The sequence below is a fragment of the Microtus oregoni genome, unplaced genomic scaffold (genome assembly GCF_018167655.1).
Source record: "Microtus oregoni isolate MIOR12 unplaced genomic scaffold, Mior012 000003F_ref0000135, whole genome shotgun sequence".
Classification (NCBI taxonomy): domain Eukaryota; kingdom Metazoa; phylum Chordata; class Mammalia; order Rodentia; family Cricetidae; genus Microtus; species Microtus oregoni.
In genome coordinates, this window is record NW_024543062.1 from 64397257 (window position 1) to 64412581 (window position 15325).

The window sequence follows — 15325 nt, forward strand, 5'->3', positions numbered from 1 at the left end:
TCCTGCTTCGGCTTTCATGGTTTGCTAGGATTAAAGGTCTGAACACCATGCTTGCAACAAACTGCTCCTTCCATGGATTTGCCTGCTCCAGATACTCGCCTGTGGTCCTTTGTGACTAGCTTCCTGATACTCAAATACCTTATACTCAACAACTTCCTCCTCCTCCTCCTCCTCCTCCTCCTCCTCCTCCTCCTCCTCCTCTTCTTCTTCTTCTTTTATTGCAGAAATCAGAGGTATAACATGGGAGCCAGTTCTCTCCTTCCCCCCTGGGCTCTAGGGATCTAGCTCAGATCAGCAGGCTTGCTCATCAGCTCTTTTACCCACTGAGACATCTCACCAGCTCAGTACTAAGTTTCAATGGTTGAATAAGATTTCATTTCATGGACAGTCCACATTTTGTCTTCAGTTGATTGGGCGTTTTGGGCTGGTTTCACTTTGGGGCTATTGTAAACAAGGCTACTACAGAAGTTCAGGCATAAATGTGTACATGAATACACACAGCTCAGGGGACAACAGCGGAGACTGAGAAGCAACAGTAGTTAGGAGCACAGCAGCCTTACAATGGCCCTCCAGTGTGGTGCCATGTGTACCAATCTGAGGCATGAAGGCTGACGCGGAAGCCAGAAAAGCTTTCTCCCTGCCAAGCAGAGCACCAGCTGGGGTGGAGCACCGTTTGTTCAGCTGAGGCCCCAGGGCAGTGAGCATGTCAGAAAGCCTACGACACACACATTTTCATAGGCTGTGTTCCAATCCAGCAGGCATGGAAGTGAGGTATGCAGACAGTGAACGTTCACTCGCTCCTCCAAACCGGTCACACAGGCTTATTCCCTCTGCCTGTCTTTTCCTGGCCCCGGTTTCCTGATCTTAAGCACAACTCTAAATGCCTTTCTAAAGACACTCCCTTCAGATCCAGAAGGAACTCGCACCCGGAGCAGGGTCACTTGCTTAATGCCAGGGAAGAAGAGAGGAAGCCTGTGGTCCAATCATCTGCCCCCTCTATGGACCCACAGATCAGAAATTAATTCCTATTCCTAAATGCCACTCATTCGATCTGGTTGCTCATGCTGGTGACACAGAGGAGCCTTCCGAAGACTAGGCTTCTTCATTTCCCCTTCCCTGATACTCAGGGCGTTGCCCGCCCGTGCTAGGCAAGCCCTCTACCCCTGGGCTATTTCGCTGACCCCAAGTTGAACGATCTCATCACACAGAACCGGTGTCTGGGGCACAGTAGCATATGGCCGACGGTCCAGAATGAAGTGCTGCAGGACAGTGTGACCACGTAGTTTTTGGAGGGCTTTTTTGCCCCTCGCGGCTTCGAGAATGACAGGACAACTATTTTCCGTTTCCTCCAACAGAGAAACTGCGGAGCGCCTCCGCCGTTCTGCGCCCTTGGCTGGAGCTCTGGGTCCCTCTGCTGGAGGGATTGGAGCATGGGCGGGTCGTTGAGCCCGGAGGGCGGACCCCTCAGGTGACATCTAAGAAGACCATCTAGATAGAATACAGTTGCTGGAACTCAGCTGAAGGGCCAAGAGACCAGTCCTAGAAATGCCCTGCAAGCATGCCACCCCAATGGTGACTCTGGCCTCCGGATGCCCAGCCCAAAATCCTTTGCTCCCACCCTGTTACCTTGTGTTTTCAGGCAAAATATCCTGAAAGTGCCCAAAGCGCATGTTCTGGGAGCCCCTAACCCCCGCCCCTCCCCCCTTCCCAGGGCGCCCTGGGAAGATCTCCAAAGAGAGGATTCCCAGCACCCTCTGCTTCCCACCAGTGCCTCAGGAATCTGCTCTCAAAGCTGACCTTCCACCTCCAGTACTTCTGGGAACCTTCATCAGGGCCCAGAACCCTTGGTCTGCCAATTCACCTCAAAGGCTGTGAGCTCGGTCTCTAGGGCCTAGTAAATCTGCTCAAACGTCCTGTCTGAGAACGGGACCAAGAAGCCTCAGTTTTCCTGCCTGTAAAGTAGAAACTACAGAATTTTCTGAATGAGCAGCTGGGAAAGTTCTGTGGTATTGTGGCTGGTAGCACTTGAGCACCGAACACGTATTCACATGTATTGACATTTGCAGCTCCTCGGCCCCTCCTACCCCTAACACTTAACACGGGAGAAACGGGTTAAGTACAGTAGGCAAGAGCGAGTTCTCCACAGACAAGTACGGCACGGCCCTGCCACGTGTTTGAGATTTCCCAGCCACGCCACCTCCTTGCTCTTCCACTCTATCTCCAGGGGGAGGAGTGGCAGCTGCTTTCCTGGGCGGCCCAATCCCTGACCCAGCCAAAGGCCGGGCACAGCTGCTGGAGCGGCCCGAATGCCTCAGGTTTAGGGCTCCACAAAGGACAGCTGGGGCTGGAGAAGGAGGAGAAGGGATGAAGATGGGCACCCTGCCCACTGAGTGTCTTCCCTCTCCTGCAGCTTCTTATCCCTTTCCTAGCAGCCGGGGACCTCTGACCTCACTCTTGCCACAGCTGTGGGGGCGGGGGGGGGGGGGGGGGGGCTGTCCTCGTTCCCTCCCCGTCTTCTGCTCTCTAGGGCCTCCACCCCCACCCTGTTCCCTCTGTCGCCCACATGCTGCCCAGCTGTCCCTGCCCCTGTGCTGGGCACTCGGCCCGCCTGCAGTACTCATGAATCGCCACCATTCACACTCTGACCCCTCAGCCTCCACCTGTTCCCCTCGGTCTAGGCAGCAGGGCTGTGTGGCCCCATCTGTTGTCCTCCATCTAGGACTCAGGGCAAAGACTCCACTTCAAAATTCCCCACTTCCACCTGCCTACAGTGGGCAGGAAGGCCTGACCAAGAGACGGGTTCCAATCGGGAGGGCTTCATCTTCTTTCTTCCCCAGGCCACCAAGGCTGTCCCAAACAACTTACAACCTGTCCTTCCACCTGAAGAAAGCTAAGTGCCCACTTTCTCCAGAAGGACCTTTGCATATTTAAACACATTCTAATTTCATTTCCTCATGGCCAGGCCCTTTATCAATGTACACTGGCAAATAGAAAAACAAGATAGTGGGAAACCGCATGTGTACACGAGCATGATTGTGTTTGTGTGTGGGTGTGTGTGCCATAGTGATTGAGGCATTTCCCAGCCAAGAACACGTTAGAATTCTTTGTTCTGCAAGTGTTATGGGATGTACTTTTCTTTCATTCACTTTATTATGTTTTTCTAAGACAGGGACTTACATTGCCCAGGCTGGCCTTTAGCTCCCGATTCTGTTGCCTCTGCCTCACAGGTGCTGGGATTACAGGTGTGGACCACCAGGCCTAGGCTAAATATACTTTTCTTAATAAAAAAAAAAAAGTGAACCCAGTACAGTTCAGTTCAGACCAATATCCTCCCCAGATCTTTCGGAGCAGAAGCAACCACTATGACCACTTCGGGGTATTTCCAAGCATTTACTATATATTTGAATAACCTGCCTGCATGTGTTATATATGCACATATATTATAGCACTCACATTACTATGCAGGTTTGAGTTTGTATTGCCTTTATGTAAGTAGTAACCTACAAATAGTCTGCAAATGAGTTTGTTATAAAAAGCTCTACCTGGGCCAGGAAAAAGACTCGGTGGACAAAAGCACAAGCTGCCAAGCCTGCCAGCCTGAGTTCAGTTCTAGTGCCCCACGTGGGGGAAAGAGAACTGACTCATGAGAGTCATCCTCTGACCTCCATAAAAGCACACACACACACACACACACACACACCCCAAACAAATAGGTGTAGAAACAGAATTTCAAAGGCCTACCTGTCTCCATCAGCACACACAGCCCTGCGGTCCCTTCTACTGCCGCTTCCTGTCCCAGCATGGGCATGTGTCAGGCGTCATTTTGTCAGCATCTCCTATGACAGCCATCTATCTCCTCCACCCCTGTTTTCCTCCCATCATAAGCAAGATGTCCTTGTAACAAGTCTGAGCCTTCTCCAACCTAGCTCTTCCTGGTCCTTCTTGGCCCTGGGTCCCTACTGCGTGAGAATAAAAAGTGCTACCATTTACACTGTTTCAAAAGCACAATGCCCTTAGATCATTTTAAAGATAAAATTTTAGTCACCTTTTTCTAAGATCTTGTAGCCTAGTCAGGTGATTCCTTTTTCCACACAGAAGGGATGAAAAGATTTGGAAGAAGAAAAGGGGATGGGAGTGAAGGAGTAAAAAGGAAGAAGGAGGAGGAGGAGGAGGAGGAGGAGGAGGAGGAGGAGGAGGAAAGGAGGAGGAGGAGGAGCGGAAAATGTGCTTCCTTATCCCAGCACTGTCTGCAATAGCACCGCTGCCATCTGCCAGAAAGGAAACAGTTAAAGGAAACATGGTGCGTCCACTTGGTGGAATATTATGAGATCATTAAAGTGGTAATTGTGAAGACTGAGGAGGAGCATGGAAAATACTTCTATATTAAATTTAAAAGCAGACTACAAAATTAAAACTCTGTTATGATTACAAGTATGCAGTGGGAAGAAGGCACACAAAGGTAGGAGGGAATATAGACCAATCCAGCCAGCCACACCATGGTAGAAGCCCCTGTGCACTGATACTGTTGCTTACTACAGCCGGTCAGCTGCTACAGTGCTGTCTGTGTAACAGATGGCTGATGTTTAAGTGAAGCAGCAATGGAAAGAAGACAGGGATGGGAAGGAAGGTGAGTGGGGTTGGGGGGCTGGCTAGTTTTATGTCAACTTGACACAAAGTATAGTCCTCAGAGGAGGGAGCCTAATTGAGAAAATGTTTCCGTAAGATTGGACTGTGGGCAAACCTGTAGGACATTTTCTTAATCAGGGATTGATGGGAGGAGGCCCCGCCCACTGTGGGTGGTGCTATCCCTGGGCTGGTGAACCTGGATTCTATCAGAAAGGCTGAGTAAGCCATGGGGAGCAAGCCAGTAAGCAGCACCCCTCCATGGCCTCTGTATCAGCTACTGCCTCCTGGTTCCTGTCCTATGTGAGTTCCTGTCCTGCCTCCTTTTGATGATGAGCAGTGATGTGGAAGCCTAAGTCAAATAAACCCCTTTCCTCCTCCAGTTGCTCATGGTGCTTCATCACAGCAGTAGTAACCCTAACTAGGATGAGGGGTGAAGAAGAGCTGAGTGGGAAGGAAAATGAGATTGGGAGATTGTGTTTAGAAGGTTCAGCTATATAACAATGTAACGGCCAGTGTCGTTTAGATGCTTCTTTCTAGACCCTTAAGGCTGACAAAGTTCTCACTGCACACAGAAGCTGGCATCCATCATCTGATCCTTCCTGACTATTCCTTCTAGTACTATCTGAAGTCCACCAGAGAGCTAAGGCCACCACACATGGCAGTCTAGAGGAGTGTGGAAGGCACAGACATAAACACATGCAGAACTGTAACAGCTATTGGAAAGCACTAAAATAATATGTAATCTACTGGAAGTGGAAGATGTAGCATCCCAGAGGGCTTCTCAGAGTAAGGATATTTAATGTGATCCTCAAAGGGTGGGCAGGAGATTGCTAGGCAGAACATTCTAGGGAGAAGCACTGGGTCCTAAACACACCAGCACCACATACCTTACCATTGAAGATGACTAGACACGGGGTTCAGAAGGAACAGGAGCCAGAAAGGAAGTCATGACTTATCCACAGAACAAGAAGGAGAAGCATCTGAGAGTTACATCAGAGCAAGAGCACCTTGATTAGTTGGGTAGGGGCAAACCCCTGGGATGGCGAGATAGCTCAACAAGATGCCAAGCCTGATGACCTGAGTTCAATCCCCAGAATCTAATGGTAGAAGGACAGAACTAACTCCTGCAAGTCCTCTGGTCTCTCCTCTCCCCTCACTCACACACAATGTAATTTTAAAAATTTAAAGAGTGAGCCCTTTGAGGCAATGAAGAACACAAGCAGGAGTGGAGCAGAAACATCCTCAGGTAGACACGATAGCATTTTCTATTCACTCAGTGAAAGCCTTTGGAGAGGCTGAAGTCAAGGGACATCCTGACAGTGATGTGGGAGTGTCATATATCAATCTGTTGATTTCATTGGTTAAGCAATAAAAAAACTGCTTGGCCCTCATAGGTTAAAACATAGGTGGAAGGAGTAAACAGAACAGAATGCTGGGAGGAAGAGGAAGTGAGCTCATAGATGCCACGCTCCCCTCTCCTGGGCGGACGCGAGAGCTCTGCTCTCTGAGGCACACACGATTCAGCTCCGACCCAGGATGGACGTAGGCTAGAATCTTCCCGGTAAGTGCACCTTGGGGTGCTACACACAGATTATTAGAAATGGGCTAAATTAATATGTGAGAATTAGCCTAGAAGAGGCTAGATAGAAATGGGCCAAGCAGTGTTTAAATGAATACAGTTTGTGTGTTGTTATTTCGGGGCATAAGCTAGCCAGGCGGCCGGGGTGCTGGGGATGCAGCCCCGCCGCTCCTTATTTCAACATGACAGGGTAAGACAGACAGAGAGACAGACCCTTACAGATCAGCCTGGAAACCACACAACAGAGTCAAGCCAATGTGGTCATCACAGTCAGAGATGATGGCTGTGGGTGATATCCAGGCAAGTTTAGAGCGGCCCCTAGGATGCAGTCTCATGCTTTGAGGGAATTGGGAAGGTGCGCAGGGACAGAGGGAGCTGCCAGCTGCGTGGGAGAAAGAGATGAGGAGCTGTCTGGGGGCAATGACCATCTTTACTTGGACTTCTGGCTCAGAGCATTCTAAAAGTACAGTGTGACCTGAGGACCCAGTGATCCTTCCCATGAGCCATTTACACTGAAGTCTCTGGAACATTACCTAGCACAGTGTCCAACTCAAACAAAGAGCACAGAAAAGCACAGCAGTGCCTTTCCCCATCTCCCCATGGCACGTGCCCCTGGCCCTGAAAGGCTTTCCAGAGGAGGCTTCTGATGAAACTATAACCCAGTCTACCTTAAAACTACTAGGAGGGTGGGCGGTGGTGGGGCACACCTTTAATCCCAGCATTTGGGGGGCAGTGGCAGGCAGATCTCTGAGTTCAAGGCCAGCCTGGTCTACAGAGCAAGTTCCAGGACAGCCAGGGATACACAAAGAAATCCTGTTTCAAAAAACCAAAAAACAAAACAAAACAAAACAAAAACCTACTAGTATGGCTATAACTATGCAAGTGCCAAGCTCCCTGCAGTAAGATGAAGGCCAGCAGTGAACAGGAGAAGGGGAGAGGGAGAAGGGTGGAGGCAGAGAGGTCTCAGTGGTTTGTCCCCAGAGAAAGATGGCTGCATGAAAATGGAAGAGCATGTTCTACGGGCCTGGCAAATATAATCCTCGCATGATGCTACTGAGGAAATTACCAAAATTGTGCATGTTTTTGTTCTTGTGTGCAGGCTTTGAATGAGAATGTCCCCTCTATGGTCATGTATTTAAACATTTGGTCCCCAGTTGGTAGCACTATTTGGGAAGGCTTACGGGGTGTGGCCTTGCTGGAGGAAGTTCCTGGGGGTGGAAGTCATTTTAAGGTTTCAAAGGTTTGCCAGTCTCAGTGCTCCCTGTCTCTCTGCTTTTTGCTTGTGGTTTGAAGATGTGAGCTGTCTGCTTCCAGTTCCAGCCACCACTGCCTCCTGCCTGCCATCCTGTAGTCACCACCATTGTGGACTCTAACCCTCTGGAACAAGAAGGCAAAATAAACTCTTTCTGCCCACTAGTTGCCTTGGTCCCAGTGTTTTGTCGCAATAACAGAAAAGCAACTGATACATTGTGCTTCAGCTCTGAGTTAGCAGGTACTTTGGCAGAGGCTGAGGATGGAAACACTGTTTATGGTGATGGTGTTGGTTGGTAAATTCATGGAAACTTACTAGAAAGATTTACTGAGCTGCTAGCCCAGAAGAAGGGCCAAGGGAATTAAAAGGCTTTCAGGGACCCAGCTCTGCAGACTGCAGCTTTTAGGGCTATTCAAGACATGTAAACACTCAAAGCCTGTTTGACACACTGCCACCGCTGATGTTCATGTTGAACATGTGGCCTTAGGCCTGACCCTGGGACTGCGCTTGTTTCTCACTGCAGGACCATCTGCAGCTGAAGAGAAATGGAGCACCATCTGATGGGCACCAAGTCACATGCCAGGAAAGGGACTCAGATTTGACAAGTATGAGTTTGTTTCAGGCTTATATTTTTAAGAATATAAAAAAATATTCTTTGGCCATTTTGTACATGTATCTTGAACATACGTACCCCCAATACCACCCTCATTGCCCAGATTCTCCCCAACATGTCCCTTTCCTGCCTCCATGCCCTCTTCCTTTTTGTTAATAAGCCACTGAATTCAGCTAGTGCTGCCTGTATGCACATAGTGTGAGCATCCTCACAGTGGCCACACCCCCAAAGAAAAATGACTCTCCCTCCCTCCCCTAGCAGTCACCCACTTCCCAGCCAGGGTAAGGCCAGGATGAGGGATGCTGACCGACTCGGTCTTGTGCAGGTGGCCACATCTGCTAAGTCCGTGCGTGCAGCAGTCCTGTCAAGTCAGAAGAGTCCTGGGGCACTCCTCCTGGATCCTCTGGTCCTTTTGTTGTTTTGTTTTATTTTGTTTTGTTTCGAGACAGGGGTTCTCTGTGTAACCTCCCTGGCTGTCCTGGAACTCAGTCCATAGACCAGGCTGGTCTCGAACTCACAGAGCTCCATCTGTCTCTGCCTCCCAAGTGCTGGGGTTAAAGGTGTGTGCCACTACTACTCAGCGATCCTCTGGTTCTTACATTATTTCCACATCATGTTCTGTGATATCCCCTGGCCTTGGGGGGCTTGATATAGACACCCCACTTGACACTTGTTAGTCAATGTTTCTAGCACTCTGGCAGGCTGTGAGTCTCTGCATTAACTGCAGCCCGCTGTAAGACTGAAGGTAGCCCTCATCTGTGGCTGTAACGTAGCAGTTGATAACATGCCCATTTAACATAACAACAGTCATCAGGCACCCAAGGCCTATGATTTCGTAGCCTTATGTATTTATTTGCTTGTTCTTAAGAAAGGATCTTGTAGACCAGGTTGGCCTACAAATCACAAAATTTTGCCTCTGCTTCTGAAGTGCTGGGGTTAAAGGTATGTACTAAATTGCCTAGTTCTCTTTTTTTTTTTAAAAAAAAAAAGATGTTTTGTATATGAGTGTTTACGTGTGTGTGTGTGTGTGTGTGTGTGTGTAGAGCATATGTATGCTTGGTGCCCTCAAAGGCCAGAAGAAAGCATTGGATCCTCTGGAACTAGACTCACAGATGGTTATGAGTCAATATGTAGGCGCTGGGAACCAAAACCGGGTCCCCTTTGAGAGCAGCAAATGCTCTTTAACACTGAGCTGTCTCTCCAGCGCCTCGCTATGTGCTTTCTATCAGGCTTACAGAACCAGGTATAGAATCCTTTCTGCATAGCTGGCCTCGAATTCAATGAGAAAGCCTGCCAGGAGTGGGGGCACACACCTTTAATCCCAGCAGTCAAAGAGGCAGGCAGAACTCTGTGAGCTCCAGAGCTACACAGTGAGACCCTTTCTCAAAAAAACAAATAAATAAGAAGAAAAGGAAAGAAAGAAAGAAGGAAGGAAGGAGAGAGAAAATAAGAAAGGGAGGAAGAGCGAGAAGGAGGGAGGGTAGAAGGAAGGAAGGAATTGTGCCTTTCATAGAGACACTCAACGAGGTTAATTTCAAAATATAAAAAATGCAAAGCAAGATGTACCTCTTGGTGCCATCGTGGCATGACTGTTGTGGAGGAACCTGATGAGGTGAAAGCAAGCTGTGCTCTCCCAGAAAACAGTTCGTCTAGGTATCGTAATGCATGCCTGTAACTCCAGCACTCAGGAGGTAGAGGCAGGAGTTCCAGGCCAGCCTGGGCTATGAGAACACCAAAACAACAGGAAATGGATGAGGAGGAAGTGAGGGAAGGAAGAGAAGATGAAGAAAAAGAAGGAGGAGGAGCCTGCTTTCCTAGAAATTTAGAGAGCACTGGGGAAGTCCCAGACTCTGAAATCCATTGTATTTGGGTCCACTTTTCTCCAAGTGAGACCCACCCTGAGAGCCACCGTGGCAAGTGCATCTGAAGCCTTTACCGTGCTCTGAGTACACCCCGAGGCTCCATTTATTACATACACACCCTCGTGGACTCCATGGGTCTCTTAAATCGACCCACATCCAGCACAGACCTGCAGGAATGCACGTCTGCAGGCAGCTATTAAGTCCAGCTCTTCTGTACTGCAGGCAACAGCCCAGGCATTTGCTCCAGCAGCTCCACGCGTTGTTAATTTTTAAAAGTTATAGATGTCAGTTCTGAGGGATAGCAGAGTGGTTTATTGACTAATCCTCTCAGCAGGGACAACAACAAATACTGGACCACATATCTGAAACCTCTTTTGAAATGCGTCAATAAAGAAGACAGACTGAAAGATAAACTCCAAATCCTAAGGTCACATGAAAGGTATCCAGAAAGACAAGTGTGGCACCAGCATCACGTAATGGCCTTCAGTTTTCAGTAACTCTCAAGGATGCAAGGGTTTGTCACTGATGAGGTCTCTGGCAGGTGACCCCACCCTCAGCACAAACCGGTGAATCTGGAACCCAGAGGCTACCATTCAGGATAAAAGTGATTTCAAAATAAGCCAACACCCTTTCTGCTGGCCTGGAACCTGGAACTGTAAAAAGCCTCCCTCTTGAGAAATCACTGCTAGCTAACCTCATGTAGGTGCACGGTGATCCAAAACTGTGAGGTAAGAGTTCATTTTCTTGTGACCCTGGGCTGGCAGCACCCACGGGCGTCTGACAATATCAGACAAAAGACACTGGGGCAGGAACAGACACAGTTCAGAGAATCATGAGAATGTTCATTATTCGCCGCCTGTCACTGAGGCGCTGTTTGTTTTGGCTCATGCTTTCAGAGATTTGAGGCCAGGTATGCTCAGCCTGCTCACTTTGGACCTGTGGAGCAGTGAGGTGAAGCAAAGCTGCTTACCACAGGGCAGCCTGGGAGCAAAGAAGAAAGGAGCCGGTATCTTTGCCCAACTCTCCTATAGGGGCACACCCCCAAGGGCTTAATTCCTTCTATTAAGCCCCGCTCTGCAAAGGTTCAAAAATATCCCCAAAGCACCGCCTTCCAGGGATCAAATGTTCAATACATGAGTCTCTGGGGGAATAGTTAAGATTACAACCACAATAACAAGCTTACAGTCAATAAATAAATAAACAAACATCAGGGGGCTTGCTGACATCCAGCCTAGCTCCAGGTTCAGTGAGGGACCTTCTCTCAAGGGAATAAGGTAGAGAGAGAGTTAGAACTGGATATCTGATCATCTGCTGGCTTCTACATGCATATTGATTTGCTGAATAACACACACACAATAATAATAATAATAATAATAGTAGTAGTAAAACAATAAAATTTAAAATATTTCAAAACACAAGGAACCAAACATCATGGGGGAAAACGCACACTGCAAAGGAAAGCAGGGTCATGACAGTTCACAAGCCAGAACACCTTAGTGGGGATTCCTGGAGAGTGGACAGGAAGTGCTGCTGGAGTCCAGTGTGTGGGGACAGACAGGGCTGTTGTCCAACATCCCTTAGTAGCTGGGTGTCATGGTGCACACCTTTAATCCCAGTACTTGGGAGGCAGAGGCAGGAGAATCTCTGTGAGTTCGAGGTCAGCCTGGTCTACAAAGAGTTGTAGGACAGCCAGGGCCACACAGAGAAACTCTGTCTCGAAAAACAAAACAAACAAAAATCCCTCAGTATACAGGAAAACCCCCACTACAAATTTAACAGCCCTGAGACAGTCCTGCCGAGGCTGAGAAACCCTGAGGTTATACATAATGTATAGCCCTAAGATTCATTATCATATATAACTTAGAGCAACTCGTGTTGCTCAGATAAACAAAATGTTCAAATGAATATACTGCCCTTCCAGAAAGGAGGAAAATTAACTCAAATATCCGCCAAGATCAAACGATAAGTTCTAACAATCAAACAGGAGAAGACTTCACAGCTGTGAAAAAAGATGAAACATGCGTGCACATGTGGATTAGCCTTCTAAAAATAATGTTAAATATGACAGTGGAATATAAGTAAACACAGTTGGAACAGCTGATGGGATGATAGATTACTGTAAAAGAAGAAAAACATGAGTATGTGACCATTAGGGCGGTGGCTCTAAACCTGTGAGTCACAACCCATTCATAGGGGTCGCCTAAAACCATAAAAAAAACCCACAGAAACCACAGATGTCTGCATTATGATTCATAACAGTAGCAACATTACAGTTATGAAGTAACAATGAAAATAATCTTATGGTTGGGGTCAGCACAACACGAGGAACTGTGTTAAAAGGCCGCAGCATTAGAGAGGCTGAAAACCACTATATTAGGCTTTCCTTAGTGAACGGAATAATAGGGGTCGAGAGAGAAAATGCCATGTCATGACTTTGGGGCTACTGATAATTTTTTTATTACTCCAGTAGGGATTTGGGTATTTGCTTTATAATTAACTGGCAAAGCATAGCATAGTGGTTCACACCTTTGATCTCAGCATTTGAAAAGCAGAAGCTGATGGATCTCTATGATTTCAAGGCCAGTTTCGTCTACAAAGTAAGTTCCAGGACAGCCTAGTACTATATAGAGACCCGGTTGGAAGGAAAAAGGAGAGAGGGAGGGATGAAGGGAAGGAGGAAGGGAGGGAGGGAGAGAGGGAGGGAGGGAGAGAGGGAGGGAGGGAGGAAGGAAGGAAGGAAGGAAGGAAGGAAGGAAGGACGGACTTGGAGAGATGGCTCAGTGGTTAAGGTACTTACCCTTGCAGAGGACCTGGGTTTGGCTCCTAACACCAAGAGCAGACTGGATGGCCTGGCTCACAATCTTCTGTAACTCCAGTTCCAGGGACTTCAGCACCCTCTTTTGGCCTCCATGGGTTCCTTCATACATGTGGTACAAACACATACATGCAGGCAAAACTCATACACATAAAATTTTTTAAAAAATATTTTAAACAAAAAAAACCTGCCAAGCTGGCATTTATTATCTCATACTTTTCTGAATGGTGTCACATTTTCCCAACTAAAAACATTCTCAAAATAAAGTGGGAAAAGCTGAATTGATCATGCTGATACTAGAAGACAGCTCTAAATTATCCAAAATACAGTTCAGAGAGGCAAGGGGATGGAATAATGAAATTATTAAAGATCAAATCGGAATTCCAGAAGATAGGAGAGAGTAAAAGGGCAGAGGCAACAGGTACAGAGTGAATGGCTGAAAATTTCTCAGACCTGAAAAACAGAGACCTGTGATAGAGTCTACCAATCCAACGTGAGCACCATAAATAAGAAGCAGATAACAAGCAGTATCAAAAGACGCCATGCTGAAAGGTTCAGGAGACCTAAAACTTTAAATATAAAAAGAGAAAATGCTCAAAAGCAGTCAGAGAGAAAAGTATATGCCTCACTCCGATGGGGTGTATTCCAGAGGCTCTGTCACTAGGATGATGTCATCACTAGGATGATGTCATCACTGCGGGCCTCCACAGCATGCTGGTACACAAGCTGGTTGTCCAGGTCAGTCACATGCCTCTCGATGCAAGAATTCACTGGAACATTCATAACAGATTAAACACCATGCGAGAGACGGTTAGCAAACTAGAATAAGAACCCACAGAAAACACTCAGACTAGAATCCATAGTGAAAAACCTGAGGAGACAGGTCAGCTGGTATAGAGCTTGCCGCTCAAACCTGAGAACCTGAGTTCAAGGCCCAGGGACGCATGTCAAGCATCGTGGCAAACATTTGCAACCCTTGTGCTCGGAGACGGCAGGAAGAGTGTTCCCGGGGCTCACAAGCTATTCAGCTAGCGGGCTCAGCACACTCCAGGCCAATGAGAAGCACTGTCTGCAGAAGAAAAATAAGGCAGAAACCTCCCAGGGAACAAAATCCCAGATTGTCCTCAGACCTCCACATGCACACACATACACATAAGCACACATGCAGCACACACACACCAAAGTAATAAATACAATACATAGCAAGATATATGCGAGAGATAGGGTTAAAAGTCCAACACACATACATACACACACACACACACACACACACACACACACACACGTAACTGGAGTACGAGAGGAGAAGATAAAATTTGGAGATACCCAGAATGTTCCAAAATGAGACCGCAGATTCAAGAACACCACCTCCCACCTAAATACCTCTAGGTACAGAGAACGGCACAGCAAGAATAGGAAGCCCCCAAACGGAGGGGCTCTTAGGATCAGGAAGGCAGATCCTGTGAAAGAGTAAGATTGCTGGGTGAGTTTTCAACAGAAAAACAATGAAAGCCTAGAGAAACCAAATGGCATCTCTGAAGCGCTCACCATGAACATAACACAGGGCTGGAGAAGACAAGCCTGGAGAAAATAGGTCTGGAGAGATGGCTCAGTAGTTAAGAGTGCTTGTTCTTACAGAGGACTCAAGTTTGGCTCCTAACTGCTGTAACTCCGGCGCCAAGGTATCTGCCTCCTGGGCCTCCTGCACAAGCGTATGGTACTTAGACAGGCAAGCAAAAAAATACACATAAAATAAAATAAAATCTTTAGAATGTTGACCACCAGTGACCATAAATGTAGAAAAGAATAAAGAGCAAAAATAACCTTAAAAATCTAAAGATCTTCAAACAAAGTAATTAAGGTTTATCACCAGCAGACCAAAAGTATACTTGATAATAAAAGCTATCAGAGCAGGCAAAGATGAACAGGACCAAGAGGAATAAAATATGAGCTCATCCTCACAAAAAGTGCCTGTGAGAAAGTAATGTCTTGGAAGCTGTTACCATGGTGACCTAGCCGAGGGGCCTGCGGGTCTAGTCCTCAGTGATTTCTCCTCCTTCTTCTCCCCAGCACCTTTCAGGGCCAGAACCACTCAGAGCTCATTTATCCCGCTGCTCTTGGGGCAGGGAGAAGCTGTTGCCTCACACAGTTCCCCCAGCACACTGGTTCTTTAAGGTAACTGTCCAGTTTTGCTGCCATTGGGGATCCAGAGTTCATGACTGCCTCGGGCCAAAATTCCCAGTGTTACACTAAAGTCTATCTGAAAACAGATATATCTTGTGTGGCTTCATGTGCGTGTAGACTTATGATACGCGATAATGCCAGAAGAAGGCATACATTAAAGCAGCAAGGATCTTTATCGCCTTGTTTGGAAAGCACCAAACACCACCGTGCTTGAATCTGACTGTGCACCCGCCCTGGGCCAGGAGTGAGGGTGGGCTGGGGAGGGAGGTCCATATTCTAAAGACTTTTCCTCTAGTAAGTGGCAATGGAGAGAGGGGATAAAGATTCCTTAGGGCTAGCTGGAGGAAGTGTGTCTCTCAGGGCAGGCTTGTGAAGCTGTGCCCTGACCCCAGTG